General features: G+C 40.6%; 1 protein-coding gene across 1 annotated transcript in view; it reads left to right on the top strand.

Annotated features, from left to right (window-relative positions):
- The window catches only part of casz1 (castor zinc finger 1), a 264,622-nt gene that overhangs the window by 56,495 nt on the left and 184,023 nt on the right, over positions 1–24,104 (top strand). Inside the window, exon 3 of the mRNA XM_082962093.1 lies at positions 15,635–15,738. The gene's annotated coding sequence lies outside the window, so the exon portion shown is untranslated. The remainder of the gene's footprint in view (positions 1–15,634; positions 15,739–24,104) is intronic.

Genomic DNA, 24,104 nt, shown 5'->3' with positions numbered 1-24,104 from the left:
CCTTTTCAAATGAATTCTGATTAATTGGTACAAATTGAATGACGTGTTCGATATAAGTACACCACCTGGACAGGGCGCTAGTCTATTGCAGGACCTGCTATGAAATTAGTTGTATAATACATCAAAAAGTACATTTTAACTCCAGTCTAGTTTGTCCTGTCAAGTGTGTTGGCCAATGACGCATTTCCACATCACAACAAAGTTCCATTCTACTTCCAAAGTAGTGTTCCTCGGGGCTTTCTCTGTGCAGATGCCCCAGTGTTTAAGAGGTGTCTGAGACAGGAGTGTTACCTCACCTGGTCTTATATTTACCTCAGATGGTAGGATTAGGAAGTAGCCATGTGGAAGATATGGCTCTAATCCACTCTACCTCCTACTTGGCTAACACACACGCACGCATGTACTCACACACAGGCCGATTGGCCTTCTGGCAAATGCCAGATGACTGGACCAGTTTTTATTTGGGTGTGTGTCAAAATGGACATATCTTTTTTGATGTAAAAATAAAACATTCAAAAATTTGAAAAAAGGTGACCCTTTTGTGCAATTTCTCTGTTATACAATAATGAGCCTGTGGCTGATCAGTGGTTAATGACCGGACCCCTTATCAAGATGGTTTACTGATAGACAGCTGAGGTCAGCAAAGAAACCTGCTCTGACTCTGAACAATTCCTTCGACCTCATGGCTTGGTTTTTACTCTGACATCCACTGTCAACTGTGGGACCTTATATAGTCAGGTGTGTGCCTTGACAAATCTTGTCCAATCAATTTAATTTACCCCAGGTGGACTCCAATCAAGTTGTAGAAACATCTCAAGGATGATCAATGGAAACAGGATGCACCTGAGCTCAATTTCAAGTCTCATAGCAAAGGGTCTGAATACTTATGTAAGTAAGGTATTTCTGTTTTTGATTTTTAATACATTTGCAAAAAATTCTATAAACCTGTTTATGCTTGTCATTATGGGTTATTGTGTGTAGATTGATGAGGGAGAAAACAATTTAATACATTTTAGAATAAGGCTGTAACGTAACAAAATGTGGGAAAAAATCAAGGGGTCTAAATGCATTCCAAATGCACTGTCAATGTAGAAAGAACACATTCTACATTGTCCCCTAATCAAAACGTTCTGTTTTCCGGGCGACTAAAACCACGATCTGGCCAAACAGTAAATTGCAATATCCTCATGATTCCTGTAATGAAAGTTTTTGCCCTGCCCCTGTGCCTGTGCCCTTGCTGGGGCCTGCTGTAGTGATGAGCGAGCCACTCTCCTTTCCTCCCATGCGCTCGAGAGAAAAATGCGTTCTGATTGTATACTAATTCCAAATTACGGGACAAATACAGCTTTGGACACTTCACCCCCTTGTTCCTATCAAAGAGAGGAGGGTCTCAACTTTCTGTAGGTATCATTTTTGTTTCTCAACTCTCAATATTCAGCTCAATAACAACTATTTTACAAGCAGTATATTTGATATGGGTTTGAGAGCGGTGCGAGCATGAATGTGCACCGGTCATTGCAAGGGCATAAGCCTAATAGGCCTCATGGGTAGTAGCCTACAACTGCAACATTTGTTTAGGACATGACATTTACTGTTGGATGAATAGATGGCTACTAGCAGTGGGTATTATAGGTAACACTTTACTTACTTCAGTCAAAAAAGAGGGTGTCTTGTACTGCACCTGAAAACTGTTCCTGCATTCATCCCAGTCATCAGCAACAGAGCATTGGGGTAGGTGCATGTCTGACATCAATGTGTGCGCAATTACAATGATAATTGAACACGTTAAATAAAAACGATATAACATAAACACACTGTTGGCACGTAGGCCATGGTGTAATGGAATGTTTTACCTTGTGTGGTAGGTTTTGTGGGTTTTGACATTTTTATGTAGGTCTCAAAACCAGCCATAAATTAACTACCTTGGTAGGTTTTTGGGGGTTTTAAAGTCTTATGTAGGTGTCATAACAAGCCATAAAATAACGCAATATATGTCACAACAGGTCTAAATATATGTGTCATGACAGTGTTATGACCAGTTATGTCAGCTGTTATGACATATTATGCTATAGTTCTGACCATGTCATAACGTCTTTATGACGCTGGGTGGAAAGTGTTACGGTATTATATTTACAGTTAATGATCTAGTGCATGTGTTTTGAGTTTCAACTTCCTCAGGTGTTGAACCCCAAAGTAATTAGCCTATGATGTTAGTTAGTGCACATAAATATGTATGGATTTCATCTCTATTGAACAAAGAAACCATTCAACTATAGTCTAATTGTCAACCCAAAATTCATGACAATCACTGGATTAGGTTGCATATCAAAATACACTACATGATCAGTATGTGTTTACTTGCTCGTCAAACATCATTAATATGAAGTTGGTTTCCACTAGATGTTGGAACATTGCTGCGCGGACTTGCTTCCATTCAGCCACATGAGGTCGGGCGATGATGTTGGGTATTAGACCTGGCTCGCAGTCAGCGTTTCAATGCATCCCAAAGGTGTTTGATGGGGTTGAGGTCAGGGCTCTGTGTAGGCCAGTCAAGTTCTTACACACCGATCTCGACAAACCATTACTGTATGGACCTTGCTTTGTGCTCGGGGGGCATTGTCATTCTGAAACAGGAAAGGGCCTTCCCCAAACTGTTGACACAAAGTTGGAAGCATAGAATCTTCTAGAATGTCATTGTATGCTGTAGTGTTAAGATTTCCCTTCAGTGGAACTAAGGGGCCTATCCCGAACCATGAAAAACTGCCCCAGACCATTATTTATCCTCCACCAAACTTTACTGTTGTCACTATGCATTGGGGCAGGTAGCGTTCTCCTGGCCAAACCTAGATTTGTCTGTCGGACTGCCAGATGGTAAAGCATGATTCATCACTCCAGAGAACGCGTTTCCACTGCTCCAGAATCCAGTGGCAGCGAGCTTTACACCACTCCAGCCGACGCTTGGCATTGCGCATGGTGATTTTAGGTTTGTGTGCGGCTGCTCAGCCATGGAAACCCATTTCATGAAGTTCCCGACGAACAGTTATTGGGCTGATGTTGATTCCAGAGGCAGTTTGGAACTCGGTAGTGAGGGTTGCAACTGAGGACAGACGATTTTTACGCACTTCAGCACTCGGGGTCCCGTTCTGTGAGCTTGTGTGGCCTACCACTTCGTGGCTGAGCCATTGCTTCACGTAGACATATTTCCAATTCACAATTACAGCACTTACAGTTGACCGGGGCAGCTCTAGCAGGGCAGAAATTTGCTGAACTGATTTGTTGGAAAGGTGGCATCCTATGACGGTGCCACGTTGAAAGTTACTGAGCTGTTCAGTAAAGCCATTCTACTGCCAATGTTTGTCTATGCAGATTGCATGGCTGTGTGCTCGATTTTATACACCTGTCAGCAATGGTTGTGGCTGAAATGGCCGAAATTCACAAATTTGAAAGGGGTGTCCACATACTTTTGTATATATAGTGTATCTTGAATCATGCATTCCTGCTTGGAAGTGTTAGAGGAGACCCCAGTAGTCTATTTATCATACTTCCTAATAAACCACTATGGATGACTTTATAAGGGTCATGGGCTGGTGCCACCAACTGTAAAAGTTAGTGGCACCAGTGACACCAGGGGAAAATTTGTTGGCAGGTCGCACAGTGGTGTGGGCTTGTGTGGATAAAATGCCAGGGCCGAATTCTTGTCCCAGTCCTTCCCTGCATACACACACACACACACACACACACACACACACACACACACACACACACACACACACACACACACACACACACACACACACATACATACACCACCTCTACAGTGCAACAGAGGTGGAGACCAGTATCTGCACACACACATTTCGTTAGCAATCTTTTGAATTATTATACTGAACAAAAATATGAACGCAACAATTTCTATAATTTTACTGAGTTACAGTTCATATAAGGAAATCAGTCAATTTAAATAAATTCATTAGGCCCTAATCTATGGATTTCACATGACTGGGAATACAGATATGCATCTGTTGGTCAGAGATACCTTAAAATAAAAAGGTAGGGTTCCAGAAGTGTATATGATCTGTGCATGTGCTAGCACCAGCTGAGTGAGCCTCCCTCTTTAGTACCAGTGAAGTGAGTTGGGAACAACTGAATGTATGCGTCTTAGAAATAGTTTTCACATACAAATGTTATATGTTCAAACTCAAAATCAAATTTGCTTCACAAAAATAACATAGTCGCTGTGGTAGAATGTTTATTTTGATTGCCAATTTTCTGCATTCATCAGAGTGCCATCAGGTAGCCTGTCCATGTAAACATGATTTTTAGGGAAATGCTTCTTGAAAAGCATGTGAATGTTTTAATCAAACTATTATATTAATCTGACTATCCACAATAATCGCATGAATGCGTGCATGTAACCGTACTCAATGTACCTTGCACCTGTCATATAGTTGTTGGGTTCGGCTGTCCACGCTATATTACACTTGGGATTATTGTATATCATCAATCCGTTGGTGTGGCCGGGATAATTCCGCAAAGAAAGACCATAAGACGTTCTATTTGGATCTTTACAGAGTTGTGTGTTTTCTTCTAATGCATCTACACCCACTGAATAAACAGTAACTGAATTTCATATCAAGTTGACCGCTGTCATTTAAAAGTCAGCTCAGCCGTCTAGATTAGATTTCCACTGAATATCACATGCAAATGACAGAGAAATATGATGTTAACATCTGAAATATAGCGATGAATATGATTTCCATATCATAATATCATCATCATGCTATCACTTGGATGATTGATGTATATAATGATACCCTTAACAAATCATTCCTATCATTCCACTCTAGGACTTTATCCCAACTACCATCATCTTAAATGGCCTAGTGGAAGTCTCATTTTGTGTTATATGTGATGCTAAGTCCATCTCATTAGGGATATAATGGGAAAATGTAATTAGCACTGGTAATAATTATTGTATTTATTACGTTTTCTGTTTATTTATCAACTACATTTCAACTGGTAATTAGCAGTAATTAGGAGTGGGTTCATTTCCTTATCTTAACTCATTATGCGTATTGTTAGCGGTTTTATCAAAACTGCTCATAATATGAGAATCTTTGGATTTACCCACTGTATCGAAAGGGGGTCTTGGTTTATCAGAAGTTGTAGAGTTTAAATTGTAATGGTTGTTCCCCTTAAAGGGGAAGGTCAGTATTTTACAACTTAATGTTAGATGGTTCCTGCAGCACGTACAAAATGTAATGGTCAAATTAACTCAATTATTTGGTTTGACGTTACTACTTCAAACCATACATTTTTTACCTCGTGCCCTCATCACTCCCATATATTTTTAGATGTTTAGCTATGGTGGCTACAGTTAGTTTGGACACACCTACTCATTCCAGAGTTTTTCTTTATTTTTACTATTTTCTACATTGTAGAATAATAATGAAGACATCAAAACTATGAAATAACACATATGGAATCATGTAGTAACCAAAAAAGTGTTAACCTGTTAGGGCTAGGGGGCAGTATTGACACAGCCGGATAAAAAACGTACCCAATTTAATCTGGTTACTACTCCTGCCCAGTAACTAGAATATGCATATAATTATTGGCTTTGGATAGAAAACACCCTAAAGTTTCTAAAACTGTTTGAATGGTGTCTGTGAGTATAACAGAACTCATATGGCAGGCCAAAACCTGAGAAGATTCCATGCAGGAAGTGGCCTGTCTGACAAGATGTGTTTCATCTAGGCTGTTTTTATTGAAGATTTAGGATCTTTGCTCTAACGTGACACTTCCTACGGCTCCCATAGGCTCTCAGAGCCCGGGAAAAAGCTGAAGGATATCGAGGCAGGCTCTGGCTGAAACACTTTATCGCGTTTGGCAAGTGGCCACTCAGAGTACTGTGGGCTTAGGCGCGTGCCCGAGTCGACCGAATGCTTTATTTTTTTTCGTCTGTTTACCTAAATGCAGATTCCCGGTCGGAATATTATCGCTTTTTTACAAGAAAAATGGCATAAAAATGGATTTTAAACAGCGGTTGACATGCTTCGAAGTACGGTAATGGAATGTTTAGAATTTTTTTGTCACGAATTGCGCCATGCTCGTAACCCTTATTTACCCTTTCGGATAGTGTCTTGAACGCACGAACAAAACGCTGCTGTTTGGATATAACGATGGATTATTTTGGACCAAACCAACATTTGTTATTGAAGTAGAAGTCCTGGGAGTGCATTCTGACGAAGACAGCAAAGGTAATAACATTTTTCTTATAGTAAATCTGACTTTGATGAGTGCTAAACTTGCTGGGTGTCTAAATAGCTAGCCCTGTGATGCCAGGCTATCTACTGAGAATATTGCAAAATGTGCTTTCACCGAAAAGCTATTTTAAAATCGGACATAGCGAGTGCATAGAGGAGTTCTGTATCTATAATTCTTAAAATAATTGTTATGCTTTTTGTGAACGTTTATCGTGAGTAATTTAGTAAATTCACCGGCAGTGTTCGGTGGGAATGCTAGTCACATGCTAGTCACATGCTAATGTAAAAAGCTGTTTTTTGATATAAATATGAACTTGATTGAACAAAACATGCATGTATTGTATAACATAATGTCCTAGGGTTGTCATCTGATGAAGATCATCAAAGGTTAGTGCTACATTTAGCTGTGGTTTGGGTTTATGTGACATTATATGCTAGCTTGAAAAATGGGTGTCTGATTATTTCTGGCTGGGTACTCTGCTGACATAATCTAATGTTTTGCTTTCGTTGTAAAGCCTTTTTGAAATCGGACAGTGTGGTTAGATTAACGAGAGTCTTATGTTTGAAAAATTGAAGGTTTTGCATTTCTAAGGTTTTTGAATAACGCGCCACGGGATTGCACTGGCTGTTACGTAGGTGGGACGATTTGGTGCCACCTAGCCCAGAGAGGTTAAACAAATGTTATATTTGAGATTCTTCAAAGTAGCCAGAATTTTCCTTGATGACAGCTTTGCACACTCTTGGCATTCTCTCAACCAGTTTCACCTGGAATGCTTTTCCAACAGTCTTGAAGGAGATCCCACATATCCCCCATCTCAATTGGGTTGAGGTTGGGTGATTGTGGACGCCGGGTCATCTGATGCAGCACTCCATCACTCTCCTTCTTGGTCAAATACCCCTTACACAGCCTGGAGGTGTGTTGGATCATTGTCCTGTTGAAAAACAAATTCTAGTCCCACTAAGCGCAAACCAGATGGGATGGCTTATCGCTGCAGAATGTTGTGGTAGACATGTTGGTTAAGTGTGCCTTGAATTGTAAATAAATCACTGACAGTGTCACCAGCAAAGCACCATCCCACCTCCTCCTCCATGCTTCACAGTGGGAACCACACATGTGGAGATCATCCATTCAGCTATTCTCACAAAGACACAGCAGTTGGAACCAAAAATCTCAAATTTGGACTCATCAGACCAAAGGACAAGTGTGACTGACCGGCTGAAATCGGTCTTATGTAGCTAAATTTGAAATTGGGTTTCTTACATTGGATAAAAGTAGAGACTCAGAGCTACAAAATGGTAGGTATATCATACACTGCATATGAGGAACAATGGGAAAGTAATTCTGCTTTGAAAGTTGATAAACTTGTAAACTCACTTTTGAGAAAAGGGCCTTTAAATGTTTTGGTACCTACTGGAGAGCTCTCCTTTGTCTACACAGATTCAGCATGGTTCACACCCTCTTAAACCAGCCCCACCCATCTCTTTATGGATTCACATGTGAGGTCATACGCTAAACCATGAGTACTGTAGTAAAGATTAAGACTAAAAGTGGTAGTAGCCTACAATAAGGAAAAATTCCAGGTAAACAGAAAGTGTCCAGATAAAAATATTGTATAAATATTAGATGACGCTTCCCCAGACACACTTGTCTAAATTGATGGGTCATGTGAAAGAAATTATCTAACCCCCAGCCATATCCAGTGGTGGAAAAAGTGCTAAATTGTCATACTTAAGTAAAAGTATAAATCATTTTAAATTCCTTATATTAAACCAGACGGCACAATTATTTTTGTATTACATTTTTTGGGGACTGATTGCCAGGGGCACACTCCAACACTAAGACGTCATTTTCAAACTAAGCATTTGTGTTTAGTGAGTCTGCCAGATCAGATGCAGTAGGAATGACCAGGGATGTTCTCTTGATAAGTGTGTAAATTGGACAATTTTCCTGTCAAAATTTAATGAGTTCTTTTGGGTGTCAGGGAAAATGTATGGAGTAAAAAGTACATTATGTTCTTTTGGAATGTAGTGAAGTAAAAGTTGCCAAAAATATAAATAGTAAAGTAATGTACAGATACCCCCCAAAAATACTTAAGTAGTACTTTAAAGTATTTTTACTGAAGTACTTTACACCATTGCCCAAATGCCTTCACACCAGTACATTAGCATACTTTATATACTATTACACACGTTCTTATCACATAGTATTCCGTACATAAGTTAAGGTCATGCAACCTGAGTTAGGTGCACATGTACAGTACATAAACAGATGCACGCGCCATATATTTATGTGGTGGACACTTGACAGGGTCACATGATATTGTTGTGGTATGTCACAACATCAAGCTACGACCACACATATCAATATTCATTTTATATATCAATATTTTGCTAAGTCTTGCTAAGTAGATGGGTCTCTACAGAAGGCGTAAACGGTACAGCCAAGTGGTTACTTGCATAGTAGCAATGTCAGAAATAGTGTCAATATAAATAAAATAATATATAGTATGTACAAGAACAATATCAATAATGATATCAGTGATAGACGAGGTAGTTGTATGCATACAATCAGGGGTAAAGTGGCTGAACAGCAGGATAAAAAAAATTGTAGCAGCAACGTATGTTGTGTGTTAGGAGAGAGCCTGTTTCTGTCCTTCCCTTGACTTTGGTGCAGGGCATGTGATGTCCATAGCCTCTTCGTCACAAAACTCCCTGATCATCTCAAAAAGATAAGTTTGTCTAGCTATGTCCAGACCAGGTGGTGCTTGTACAGGCAGACCATCTATAGGAGGAAGGATGTCAGCGTTGCGCAGCAGCTGAAACCTGGTCCCGACAGTCCGAACGCTCCTTGTTGACACCACGCTGCAGAGCATCGAAGCTGTAAAACAGGGAATAACAACAACTACAAAAAATCTAAAGACATTACAACCCTGCACAACATCAATTCACCTCTCAAGTTTAGATAAGAAGAATAACCTCATACAATTAAAATTATTTTCACCTGAAGTGCTGGTACTGCTTGATCTGTGGCAGCGGACTGAAGTACGGAGTCAGGTGTTGTTGCCAGCCATAGCTTTCCACCAGCACCATACCATCCTCCAGTCCAACCAGCTGTGGGATGTTGACCCCTGTCACAGTGCTGTCCAGCACAACACCAGTAATCTCAGACAAAGTGTTCACTCAGGTCTTTCTGAAGCGCTGCTTGATGAGGCCGAAGCACCAGTCGGGGGCAAACTTGGTGTGGCCTGTGATCAGGAAGTGAAGGTCCAGACTGTGGTGGAGCTTGTGCATGGTCTGCCAGGCACAATACCAGAGCACAAACTTTTTCTTCTTTTGGCCACTGCAGTTATCACAATTCAGGTCCACACGTGTTTCCCCAACTCCGTAGTTGGTGAAGAAATGGTGCATGTAGTTGATGACTGCGCTGCTGCCTTTGCTTGCATTCTCCTTGTATGACTAGTGGAGGAGAGTCAGGCGTGTTCTACTGATGCTGAAAGACAAATTCCAGATACAAATATTTTAGCATTATTATACAATAGATGCAAAATGGTATTCTGAGAACATCACTACACACAGTTCATACTTGTAATGTTAGCTAGCTAGCCAGCCATCTAATGTCAGCTGGCTAGCTAACAGCAAGCTTTAACTAGTAATAAAAATCAATTGTCATAGCTAGCTAAAGTTAACCCAATAGGTTCAATGTTAGCTAGTTTGCTTGGTAACATTATGCTATAACTAGCAATGCGAAATGGCATTCTGAGAAAACATCACTAACGTTACACACACTTCATACACGTAAGTTAATGTTAGCTAGCAAGCCAGTCATCTAACCTCAGCTAACGTTAGCTCGCTAACAGCAAGCTTTAACTTGGGGTCTTTTGTTTAGAAATGTCACATTAACATTAGCTAGAAAAAAATGAATCCCAATCCATAGAGTAACGTTACTAGCAATACAAACCGATTGCCAAAGCTAGCTAACATTAACCAAATAGGTTCAATGTTAGCTAGCAAGCCAGCCATCGAATACCAGCTGACTAACTAACTGCAAGCTTTAACTTGCAATGAAAACAACTTTCTTACAAAATTAGAGAGTCAGCATGGCACGATCGTCCTCCAGAAAGTATTCCATCACAACTTTTTCCCACTGACCTTTGTCAATAGCGCCTGATAAATTCAGGGCAGCAATGTTATTGAGAGCAGTAGCAACATATTTGCTTATCCTCTGCAGCAGAGGTAACTCTGGGTCTTCCTTTCCTGTGGCGGTCCTCATGAGAGCCAGTTTAATCAGGGTGCTTGATAGTTTTTGCGACTGCACTTGAAGAAACGTTCAAAGTTCTTGAAATTTTCCGGATTGACTGACCTTCATGTCTTAAAGTAATGATGTTCTGTCATTTCTATTTGCTTATTTGAGCTGTTCTTGCCATAATATGGTCTTTTACCAAATAGGACGATCTTCTGTATACCACCCCTACCTTGTCACAACACAACTGATTGGCTCAAACGCATTAAGAAGGAAAGAAATTCCACAAATTAACTTTTAACAAGGCGCACCTGTTAATTGAAATGCATTCCAGGTACTTCATGAAGCTGGTTGAGAGAATGCCAAGTGTGTGCAAAGCTGTCATCAAGGCAAAGGGTGGCTACTTTGAAGAATCTTAAATATCATTTTATTTGTTTAACCTCTTATGGCTAGGGGGCAGTATTTTCACGGCTGGATAAAAAACGTACCCGATTTAATCTGGTTACTAATCCTACCCAGTAACTAGAATATGCATATACTTATTATATATGGATAGAAAACACCCTAAAGTTTCTAAAACTGTTTGAATGGTGTCTGTGAGTATAACAGAACTCAAATGGCAGGTCAAAACCTGAGAGATTCCTTTACAGGAAGTGGCCTGTCTGACCATTTCTGGAACTTCTTTGCCATCTCTATCTTTTACTAAGGATCTCTGCTCTAACGTGACACTTCCTACGTCGTCCATAGGCGCTCAGAGCCCGGGAAAAACCTGAATGTCGTCATCCCAGCCCCAGGCTGAAACACATTATCGCCTTTCTCAAGTGGCCGATCAAGGTACTCTGGGCTTAGGCGCGTGACCTGACCGCCCCCGTCTTTGTGATTTTTTTCCTCTGTTTGCCGAAAAGGAAGTTCCCGGTCGGAATATTATCGCTTTTCTACGAGAAAAATGGCATAAAAATTGATTTTAAACAGCGGTTGACATGCTTCGAAGTACGGTAATGGAATATTTAGAATTTTTTTGTCACGAATTGCGCCATGCGCGCGACCCTTCTTTACCATTTCGGATAGTGTCTGGAACGCACGAACAAAACGCCGCTATTCGGATATAACGATGGATTATTTTGGACCAAACCAACATTTGTTATTGAAGTAGCAGTCCTGGGAGTGCATTCTGACGAAGACAACAAAGGTAATGAAAGTTTTGTAATAGTAAATCGGAGTTTGATCAGGGCTAAACTTGGTCGGTGTCTAAATGGCTAGCCGTGATGGCTGGGCTATCTACTGAGAATATTGCAAAATGTGCTTTCACCGAAAAGCTATTTTAAAATCGGACATATCGAGTGCATAGAGGAGTTCTGTATCTATAATTCTTAAAATAATTGTTATGTTTTTTGTGAACGTTTATCGTGAGTAATTTAGTAAATTCACCGGAGGTTTGCGGGGGGTATGCTAGTTCTGAACGTCACATGCTAATGTAAAAAGCTGGTTTTTGATATAAATATGAACTTGATTGAACAAAACATGCATGCATTGTATAACATAATGTCCTAGGGTTGTCATCTGATGAAGATCAAAGGTTAGTGCTGCATTTAGCTGTGGTTTTGTTTTTTGTGACATTATATGCTAGCTTGAAAAATGGGTGTCTGATTATTTCTGGCTTGGTACTCTGCTGACATAATCTAATGTTTTGCTTTCGCTGTAAAGCCTTTTTGAAATCGGACAGTGTGGTTAGATAAAGGAGAGTCTTGTCTTTAAAATGCTGTGAAATAGTCATATGTTTGAAAAATGGAAGTTTTTGTATTTTTGAGGAATTTGTAATTCGCGCCACGCCTATCATTGGATATTGGAGCAGGTGTTCCGCTAGCGGAACGTCTAGATGTAAGAGGTTAACACTTTTTTTGTTTACATCATGATTCCACATGGGTTATTTCATAGTTTTGATGTCTTCACTATTATTCTACAATGTAGAAAATAGGAAAAATAAAGAAAAACCTTGGAATGAGTAGGTGTGTCAAAACTTTTGACTGGTACTGTACTTTCAGGGTAAGAAACCATCTAACATTAAGTTGTAAAATACTGAACATTTCTTAAAGATACAGTATTGAAGAATATTTCAATTATTTCTCCTTTTTTAAAAGGTGCCTCAACCACAGGTGGCACCTTTATTGCGGAGGACGGGCTCGTGGTAATGGCTGGAGCAGAATAACCCCATTGTGGAATATGCCACTACACAAATTAGGTATTTTTAGGAGAACGATACCTCTTAGTTTTGTGATTCTGAAGTGGGTGGTTTCCACAACCTGTAGCTTTTCAATTCTCATTTTGCCATTGAACGAATGGTCATTAAACACTGAACGTTTTTTGTCCTTTTATATATCACTGTGTCTTAACTGAAAACAATGACAAGATACTGGAGAATTTACTTCATTATTTACACATGTATTTTTTAGGGCATTTTAGCTTTTATTCAGACAGATTAGAAACATGACCCGCCAAGCCGCACTACTTAACACCCGCTCGCTTAACCTGGAAGCCAGCTGCACCAATGTGTTGGAGGAAACACTGTTCAACTGACGACCGGGGTCAGCCTGCAGGCGCCCGGCCCGCCACCAGGAGTTGCTAGAGCGTGATGAGCCAAGTAAAGCCCTCCTGGCTAAACCCTCCCCTAACCCGGACAACGCTGGGCCAATTGTGCTCCGCCCTATGGGACTCCCGGTCACGGCATGTTGTGACCCAGCCTGGGATCAAAAGCCCCTTCAAGTGAAGGTCAAGCAAATCCTAGAGAAAGCAGACTGTATTGCAATCATCTCTGATGGGTGGTTGAATGTTCATGGGCAAGGAATAATTAACTACGTCATATACACCCCTAAAACCAGTATTCTACAAGAGCACAGACACAAGGGACAACACACACACCGGTCTCTACATTGCAGATGACCTTGGACCACAGAAGGTATTTGCACTGGTGACAGACAATACTGCGAACTTGAAGGCTGCTTGGTCTAAAGTGGAGGAGTCCTACCCTCACATCACACCCCTTGGCTGTGCTACTCATGCACTGAATCTGCTCCCCAAGGACATCATGGCAGTGAAAACAATGGATACATTCTACAAGAGAGCCAAGGAAATGGTTAGGTATGTGAAGGGTCATCAAGTTATAGCAGCAATCTACCTCACTAAGCAAAGAGAAGAATACGAGCACCACATTGAAGCTGCCCAACAACACCCGTTGGGGTGGTGTTGGCATCATATTTCACAGTCTCCTGGAGGGGAAGGAGTCTCTCCAAGAAATGGCCATATCACAGTCTGCTGATATGGACAGCCCCATCAAGAGGATCCTCCTTGATGATGCATCTTTGGAGAGAGTGGTAAGCAGCCTGAAACTCCTGAAACCTATAGCAGTAGCAATTGCACGGATTGAGGGAGACAAATCCATCCTGTCTGATGTTCAGACTCTGCTTGTAGATGTAAGAGAAGAAATCCGTACTGCCCTGCTCACTTCAGTGTTGCTCCAAGCAGAGGAAACTGCAGTTCTAAAATACATCAAAAAGTGTGAAGACTTCTACCTGAAGCCCATACACGCCGCAGCGTACATGTTGGAACCCAAGTATGCTGGCAAGAGCATCCTGTCTGGTGCAGAGATCAACAAGGCCTATGGTGTCATCACTACCGTGTCTCACCACCTTAGCCTGGATCAGGGCAAGGTTCTTGGCAGCCTGGCGAATTACACTTCCAAGCAAGGGCTTTGGGATGGAGATGCAATATGGCAGTCGTGCCAACATATCTCATCAGCCACCTGGTGGAAGGGACTTTGTGGATCTGAAGCCCTTTCCCTTGTTTCCTCCATTATCCTCCAAATCCCACCAACATCAGCCACCTCAGTGCGCAACTGGTCCTTGTTTGGGAACACACACACCAAAGCACCCAACAGGCTGACCAATACAAGGGTTGAAAAATTGGTAGCCATCCAGGCAAATTTGAGGCTTTTTGAGCCTGACAGCAAGCCATCCTCAACAAGGTTGGAAAGTGACAATGAAGATGAGGCCTCAGACTCTGATGTTCAAGAGGTGGACATTGAGGAGGTCCAGGGAGAAGACATGGACGCCTGAGAGGAAGACAACCAAAGCTTTAGTTTCTAGACTATCATTTTACAGATGTATGTTGAAAACGTTTTTGGGAGATGCGATGGATCATTGGGGATCATTCAATATTCTTTTTTTTTGTTGTTCAGTGAAATCATCCCATGTGAAGAGTCTACTCATTTAATTAAAGTTAAATTAGTAACTAAATTTTTTTTTTTTTTCTATTGGAAGGATTTAATCCTGTGCAATTATTTCTACTTATGATAAGGTAAAAGGTTTATGTTTCTGTCTCCATATGATATGGTAAATATATCCAATGCAAAAAACATCTACATTTAAATGGTATTAATATTAATTTTCATATATTTCCATTAATTCCCATATATTCCCGTTAATTCCCACAGAAAGTTTCCACCTCTGAAAATTCCCCAAAATTTGCAACCCTAGTTGCAACCCCCCTTTTGCCATCAGATCAGCCTCAATTCGTCGGGGCATGGACTCTACAAGGTGTCGGAAGCGTTCCACAGGGATGCTGGCCCATGTTGACTCCAATGCTTCCCACAGTTGTCAAGTTGGCTCGATGTCGTTTGGGTGGTGGACCATTCTTGATACACACAGGAATATGTTAAGCATGAAAAATCCAGCACCATTGCAGTTCTTGACACAAACCGAGTGTACCTGGCACATATTACTATACCGGTTGAAAGGCATAAATATTTTGCTTGTTCACCCTCTGAGAGGCACACATACACAATCCGTGTCTTAGTTGTCTCAAGGCTTAAAAATACTTATTTAACCGGTCTCCTCCCCTTCATCTACACTGAGAAGTGGATTTAACAAGTGACATCAATAAGGGATTATAGCTTTCACCAGGATTCACCTGGTCAGTCTATGCCATGGAAAGAGCAGATGTCCTTAATGTTTTGTACACTCAATGAATGTGAATATTAGGCACCTCTAGTATACGAAATTAATTGTACCGTAATGTGTAAAGAAGTCGCAAATAACTCAGTTGATAAACAACTTTCTCTCTTGCATCCCTATAGGATCCAGCTGCCAAATGATTGCCCATCAAGCAGCCATGAGCAGAGTCCAGACAATAGCTCAACGGTAGGCTGGAGTTCAGACAGAGGTGCTGCCCAACTGATATGTGAGTCTTATTTCTCCTCTACAGTAATTCAGCATTTTTGCATTCTACACTGCCTTCAGAAAGTTTTCACACCTCTCATTTTGTTGTGTTACAGCCTGAATTTAAAATTTATTAAATGTAGATGTTTTGTGACTGGCCTACACACAATACCCCATACTGTCAAAGTGGAATTATGTTTTTAGACATTTTTACAAATTAATAAAAAATGTTAAGCTGAAATGTCTTGAGTCAATAAGTATTCAACCCCTTTGTTATGGCAAGCCTAAATAAATTCAGGAGTAAAAATGTTTTTAACAAGTCACATAATATGTTGCATGGACTCTCTCTGTGTGCAATAATAGTGTTTAACATGATTTCTGAATTACCTCATCTCTGTACTCCACACATACAGTTATTTGTAAGGTCCCTCAGTCCCTCAGTCCTGTGCCTCGCAAAGAAGGGAGCTTATTGGTAAATGGGTAAAAATAAAAAAGCAGACATTGAATATACCTTTGAGCATGGTGAAGTTATTAATTACACTTTGGATAGTGTATCAATACACCCAGTCACTACAAAAATACAGTTCCTAACTCAGTTGCTGGAGAGAAAGGAAACCGCTCAGGGATTTCACCATGAGGGCAATGGTTACTTTAAAACAGTTACAGAGTTTAATGGCTGTGATAGGAGAAAACTGAGGATGGATCAACAACATTGTAGTTACTCCACAATACTAACGTAATTGACAGAGTGAAAAGAAGTAAGCCTGTATAGAATACAAAGCAAAACATTTGGCAAATCAATTACATTTTTGTCCTGAATACAAAGTGCTATGTTTGGGGCAAATCCAATACAACCAATTACTGAGTACCACTCTCCATATTTTCAAGCATAGTGGTGGCTGCATCATGTTATGGGTATGCTTGTAATAAAAATAAACATAATGGAGCGAGGCACAGGCAAAATCCTAGAGGAAAACCTGGTTATGTCTGCTTTCCACCAGCACAGGCAAAATCCTAGAAGAAAACCTGGTTCTGTCTGCTTTCCACCAGCACAGGCAAAATCCTAGAAAACCTGGTTCTGTCTGCTTTCCACCAGCACAGGCAAAATCCTAGAAGAAAACCTGGTTCTGTCTGCTTTCCACCAGCACAGGCAAAATCCTAGAAGAAAACCTGGTTCTGTCTGCTTTCCACCAGCACAGGCAAAATCCTAGAAGAAAACCTGGTTCTGTCTGCTTTCCACCAGCACAGGCAAAATCCTAGAAGAAAACCTGGTTCTGTCTGCTTTCCACCAGCACAGGCAAAATCCTAGAAGAAAACCTGGTTCTGTCTGCTTTCCACCAGCACAGGCAAAATCCTAGAGGAAAACCTGGTTCTGTCTGCTTTCCACCAGCACAGGCAAAATCCTAGAAGAAAACCTGGTTCTGTCTGCTTTCCACCAGCACAGGCAAAATCCTAGAAGAAAACCTGGTTCTGTCTGCTTTCCACCAGCACAGGCAAAATCCTAGAAAACCTGGTTCTGTCTGCTTTCCACCAGCACAGGCAAAATCCTAGAAGAAAACCTGGTTCTGTCTGCTTTCCACCAGCACAGGCAAAATCCTAGAAGAAAACCTGGTTCTGTCTGCTTTCCACCAGCACAGGCAAAATCCTAGAAGAAAACCTGGTTCTGTCTGCTTTCCACCAGCACAGGTAAAATCCTAGAGGAAAACCTGGTTCTGTCTGCTTTCCACCAGACACTGGGAGATGAATTCACTTTTCAGCAGGACAATAACCTAAAACATAAGACCAAATCTACACTGGAGTTGCTTACCCAGAGATACTCACAGCTGTAACCGCTGCCAAAGGTGATTCTAACATGTATTGACTCAGGGGGTTGAATACTTATCTAACCAAGATATATTATTGTTTTATTTGACAAATGTTAGAATTTTTCATCCACTTTGACATTACAGAGGATTTTGTGGATCGTTACAAAAATCTATTTTAATCCCACTTTGTAACATACTTTCTGAAGGCACTGTATATGGGATTGTCATTGAATGTTATCTACAATGCTGCTCTCAAGAGAGTCTTGCCCTCACTGGTGTCAAGGTAAGTCAACACTGCATGTTAGATTTTGCAACGATACTATAGTCATTTGAATCCACTTCAATATAGCATACAGTGTTACACATCTTTAAAGAGTATCATTTTAGGTAAGTAACATGTATTAAGTGCCATGCACAGATGGAGTATCATTAAAGTGTCTGAATTGACCTGGCTATGTCTACTTAAACATGGGCCTGCTTTGTGATATTGCAAGCTATGGAGACTAATCATTGAGTAAGATACTTAAAGGAATAATCCACTCAAAAACTATCTTTTGGTATTTTTTTCATTAGTCCACTGTGATACAGTTCCAAAGATGTTTTGCATATCAGCAATCAAGTTTTCAAGATAGGACTTTCAAACAGCAAATTGTAATTTGTCACTTATCATGATGATGCGTTTTGGCAAGTTGCAATTTGCTTTTTGAAGTCCTATATCTTGAAAACTTGATTGCTGATATGCAAAACATTTTGGAAACGTATCAACAATGAACTAATGAAAAAAATATCAAAATATAAATTTTGAGTGGATTATTCATTTAAGTGGGTTGGGAAATGCAACATTTCAATGAATAGACACTTATTCATATGAATTAAAAAAATTATGTTATGAGTGATTTGGATCGAGTATGTTTTTATTGCCCCTTTTGTTTTGCAGCACATAAAAGCTCTTGTATAGTACAATATCGGTGTCTGTGCTCGGTGTTGAAGTTGCACCTCTGCTTCTTGAAACAACTTAATTGTCTCAAACATGTACGCAAGCAGCACACACGAGTCATGATACCCCAAGGCCTAGATTAATTAAGCTATGAAAGCCCATGAGCAGGGAGCATTCAGCAGGTGCCTGTTTGCCTTGGTATGGGACTTGCTTTTGGCAGTGGTGCAGTGGCTCATTATAAATCCATAATTAAGTTACAATTTTATTTGCTTTTTTAACATATAGTCATCAGGGATTGACATGGTTTAAACTCAGATTTTGTTAAGTGCACTCTTGGCTATATTGCTACGGTATGCCCTATTCTACTTCAATCATTTGACTCTTTATTGGCTTCGTGATTGAGAAGTCATGAAGGATAATATGGTCGTGCCTTCGTTGGTTTTTACCCTTTTCCTACAGGTGTTAAGATTCAAATTTGCCATCGAGTCGTTTCTGGTGAAGCTTACATTCTCCTGATTCACTCCTAATCCTAAACAAGCTGATTTGCCCACCCTCTCTTCACCTCAGCACAAAACAAACACAGTGGCCCCCTACCGGGTGCAGGGATGGTCTCCTGAACCCCTACTGTTCAACTCATCCTGTTTTGTGGTCTGTTAGCTGTACTAAGTGAATAGGGAAAGGCAGGTCTCTGTGGGTAACGTCTGTCTTTCGAGTCACCTGCCAGGAGAGAGGGAGGGTGAGAAGCCCAGCGGGGGGGCCTCTAGGTGGGATGAGCTGGGCTGTGGGAGAGAATCCCCTGCACACTGGGTGGTCAGCCCCAAATGAGAGGCTCCACCAAACGGGTAACGTATGCCAAGAGCTTGTTCAGGCTAACCATGTAGCCTGTGGAGGGGGGATTGGGCAGGAAATTGAGGTTAATAAGCGTGCTGTATATTAAGCAGTGGTGGGGCGTCCCCAGCCCCTGAGTACTCAGGTCCAGCACCTCTCTTAGAGACGTTGCCAGCGAACTACAGTTACGTACACCCCAGAATACTTCAGCAGTTATGCAGTGAAATTATTTATTATGTAGCACAGCATGCATGCTCAAAAGAGGATTTGTTAGAAAAATGCATAAAGATAAACATTAGAGAACTACCGATAATCGGTCATGCCGATATTTATGGCCGGTATTAGCCTTTCTTAGTCCATCGGCTATCAGCCCTTGCTTATCAGCGCAGCCGATTTCCCTTTCATAGCGCGAGTGCACTTGCCTCTCGTGTAAAACCCTGCAAGCCGGTGCCACTCATTGCTAGTTAGCCTGTCCTCGAGGATCCTCTGGGCTGCTTGCTAGCTACCCACTTATGCTGCATATACATTTAGCACACTTTAATAATGCCACACGAAATGTAGGAACTTTGTAAGTGATAATTAATTTACTGTTAGGCAAAACAATGTCCAAACTGGGGTCCAGCACTTTACAAAGCAATTTCGGTTCAATACCCTAGAACTTTATTTGTGATAGTAATGCCAAATATGCTAATTTCAAAGCTGATTGTCACAAAACATTTTGTTAATTCACTGAGTTAGCTAAATGACTTGTCTTTCCCTTGCTGAGCCGAACTGCTGCCTGAGCCGAACTGCCTGGCTAGCTACATGAGACACAATCGACCTTGTAGTATTTGAATTTTGTAGACATCTGCCAGAAGTAAATTCATCCACAAACACGAATATAATATCTTTCATATGACCACGTTTTCATGAATTTTATGATATAATTGTCAAGTCCATTCAAATGACCCGGGACATGAACACGGAAGTACAGTATGACTTTGGAACGCATCACTTGCACATGGAATAGGCTACCTCTATGAAAATGTTGTAGATCAGTAGACCTAACATGGTCCCAAATGAAAGGGAAACAGATTGTTTGTCATCTGTAGCCCCATAGACGTATGAAATCAGCTCAATAACAGAATGTATGCACACAGTCCTATTGAATATGAATTCACCTGTATTGTGAATAGGTCTATGCCATCAGGATTTACCCAGTTTATCAAGAGATTTAACATTAAATAAATCATTACTGTTATGCAGTTAGATGGTTAAAACAAAGTCAAATGGATTATATGGTTGTATAATTGATTTGTTAATGCTTACATGGCTGTCTCTGGGGAAAATTTGGCCCCAAAAAATCGTTATCTGCATCGGCCCTTAAAAACCCACATTGGTCGTGCTCTAATAAACATCCATTGTTTTTACCCATTTTGCATACCTTATTGTCTTATCTGACAATATGAAACAGAACTAGTAATCATTTTGTTGTTGTTGCTTTATTCATAAAAAAAATGTATGCAGTTCAAAGTTTGGACACATCTACTCATTCCAGATTTTTTCTTTATTTTTTACTATTTTCTACATTGTAGAATAATAGTGAAGACATCAAAACTATAGAACAACACATATGGAATCATGTAGTAACCAAAAAGGTGTTAAACAAACAAATCAAAACAGATTTTAGATTTGAGATTCTTCAAAGTAGCCACCCTTTGCCTTGATGACAGCTTTGCACACTCTTGGCTACTACATACTACTACATTTTTGGTTACTACATGATTCCATATGTGTTATTTCATAGTTTTGATGTCTTCACTATTATTCTAAAATGTAGAAAATAGTAAAAATAAAGAAAAATCCTTGAATGAGAAGGTGTGTCAACTTTTGACTGGTACTGTATATCCATATTGTAACAAATACACAGGGAGAAAAAGGTGTAGATTCACGCGCAGAGTGCGGCAGGTGTTTATTTCGCCTTCAGCAGAAGGCAGGAATCGTGGTCACAGGCAGGCAATGGTCATACACAGGTAGGCAAACAGGCAGGTGAATCAAAACTAGGACTGAAGGCTATAACTGGTTCTCACAAACGAGCTAGGAAAAGGCTTAGTAGAGTCAAAATGAACAATACCTCACAAAGGCACAAACAGAATGAACTGAACTAAATAAGGAACTGATGAGACCAGGTGAGTAACTAACACAGGTGAAATCAATGAACAAAAATGAAAGACAGGGCTACGTTCAAGAACACAAAGAAACAGGGCTACGTTCAAGAACACAATGAAACAGAACACAAGGTTGACTAAGAAAATAAATACAGAACCTTACACATATCTTAATATCTGTTATTTGTATTCATTGCCATTCTTTTTTTTATTTTAGTGAGGTATTTACTTGCCATCTACCTGCAATGTATGAAAAGTAATGATCCCAACACCGAGCCTTGTGGAAAACCACATTAACTTAGAGACTTATTTTTCCTATTTCACATTGATTGCAAATGAGTACGATTAAACCTCAGAGACAGATTGTCCAGGAAGACCAAGGAAATCTGTTCAGGTGAACGGAGTGGTCAGCAATCTCAACAGTTTTCATACTGTAGGTGTTCATTGTATATTACAACGCACACTCTAGTTTGTGTAGTGCATAACAAGCCTTACCATTGAAACTCACGGCTTTCTCTTATTCTTTCCCCCACTGTGCTTGGCCCGAGGGAGAGGCGCGTTCAACGTGTTGTAATAAGGGTAGCTGATATAATGAAGGTCATTGTAATCAGAGCTAATGTGCCAAGGAGTCAAGACACTGTAGCTTTATTTGCCAGCTATGCCCAGCATTTTGTGCCCATGGGGATCAGGCTGATAGTGTTATCTTTGCTAACCTGACTCTAATACAGGCCTTGCTCCGCTGTTTGTGTCAGCATCGCAGCTGAACTTTTCCCAGTGATACGTTCTGTGTGAGGATGGGGCAAGGATTGGGCTCCACTCAGCTCCATTCTGGTTAAATCCCATCCCTAGGTGTTTGGCTACTCTTAATTCAGATATTTAGAGAGCCTAGTTCTCTCTCTCGCTCTGATTCCTTGGGAGGACAGCAGGGCCTTACATAGTCTTCCGTTGGATGTATTTGACATAAAAACAACAACATTGCATTGACGTCTGGTCTTGAAGACTTACGTTCAAGCGATGACCTCTAAATATAATCCTCTCCTTCAGGATATGCAAATGACTCCAGTTCAAACTTGATTTGTTTTTGGTAGTCTGGAACACTGAGTGGTTTATTTTCAACTTTTACTCTGCAGTGTAAATATGTGAATAAGAATGCCTTCTTAAACCTAGACACTCTTCATATATATAGTATATTTTGCTTCAGCCTTCATTTTATTTTCTAATATATTTTTTAGCTCGTTTGAAATGACAGGAATAATGAGAAATACTGTATGCAGAGCCATGTGATTTAGCGAAACCAAGACTTGAACTTTGTCATAATGTGATATCTGAATGCGCCCACAGTGGGCCTCTGGGAATGATTTGATGCTAGTTGTATTCGTATTCAAATATAGGCATTTATGTGGTTGTGATGAGAGTACAGTACTATATTTCTACCATTTCCATGATTACAGAGGAGAATGTAGCTACTGGCAGGGATAGCCTATTCCTTTCCTAATGTCCCATCTTTTAATAATTTATTTTCCAAAAGTAGTTTTAAAAATTGACTTTAACTGCAATGACATTTATTTGATATGCAAATTAACTTGCAATAGATTTCTTATTTGTCAAGCAATATTTGATAAGTTCAAATAAGTGACTTAGGCCCCTTTACCAAATGTACGTTTCTAAAGGAAGCTACAGATCATTGTAGATTTTCTTGTTTTCACCTTTTAGAGTTACACATCACATTTATCAAGAGTTTCCAAACTCCAATGTTTGACTCAGTATTCAAAACTCATACCAGTGGGCTACCCCCAATGGAAACTGAAGGTTGGCTCACAGCTCTTTCACTTTTCATAATTGCCTTTTTAACTTAACAGTGCATGCCGCCTTCTGTGACAAACATCAAAGGCCCTTCCTTATTCATTCGAGCACCTCCAGAAAAAAGAGCTGCCCATATCTAACCCCGTGCTACTCCCCTGGCCCTATCATTCAAACTTCCACCCCGGCTCTTTGTGGCTTCCAGAGGACCACAGTGAAATGATCTCTTTTGTTGCGCATCATTAGTTCCATCTGTTGTGCGAGCAGGCCTGTCTGTTCCGGAGCACGGCAACGTGATGGTCGCCAGGGGCGATCGGAGACGCCACTGTCCCAGCGGCTCGTGGCACGACCTCCTTTACCGCGGCTGCCTCCTCCACTGCCCCCCCATCGCCTCCCCCTCTCTCCTCCATGACACTTTTACTCTCTGTCCTCTGTGTTTACTTATTTATTTATGCATCTGGGGAAGAACGTAATCACATACACTTTGTATTTCTCGATTGTGCATTGTATTGTTGGACCATGACTGTAAAGGACAGAAGTTAGCAAGGAAAGTGTTTTTGTTTCTCATGTGCTGTTATATAAAGGTGTAATATACAGTATACTGTAATGACAAATACTCTTACTGGAGACACCAGATAAACAGATATAAAGTGGTTGCTCCACTAAAAGTTTTGCGATTATGCTGCAGGACTTAGAGGTAATTTGTGGTTTAGTACGGTACCCTGCGTCACCACTTAATTGCTCCAGACCAGCGCAAGGGGGAGTTAGAGTATGGATTATGCTTTGGGGGCCTACTGTGTTTCTAACGGACAATGAATGGGTGACATAAACCTAAGTAGAAACTGATAATTGTGCACGACTTCAGTATTAC

Source organism: Salmo salar, chromosome 15 (assembly GCF_965601325.2).
Source record: "Salmo salar chromosome 15, fSalSal1, whole genome shotgun sequence".
NCBI lineage: Eukaryota > Metazoa > Chordata > Actinopteri > Salmoniformes > Salmonidae > Salmo > Salmo salar.
This window is presented reverse-complemented; position numbering and strand designations above follow the sequence as displayed.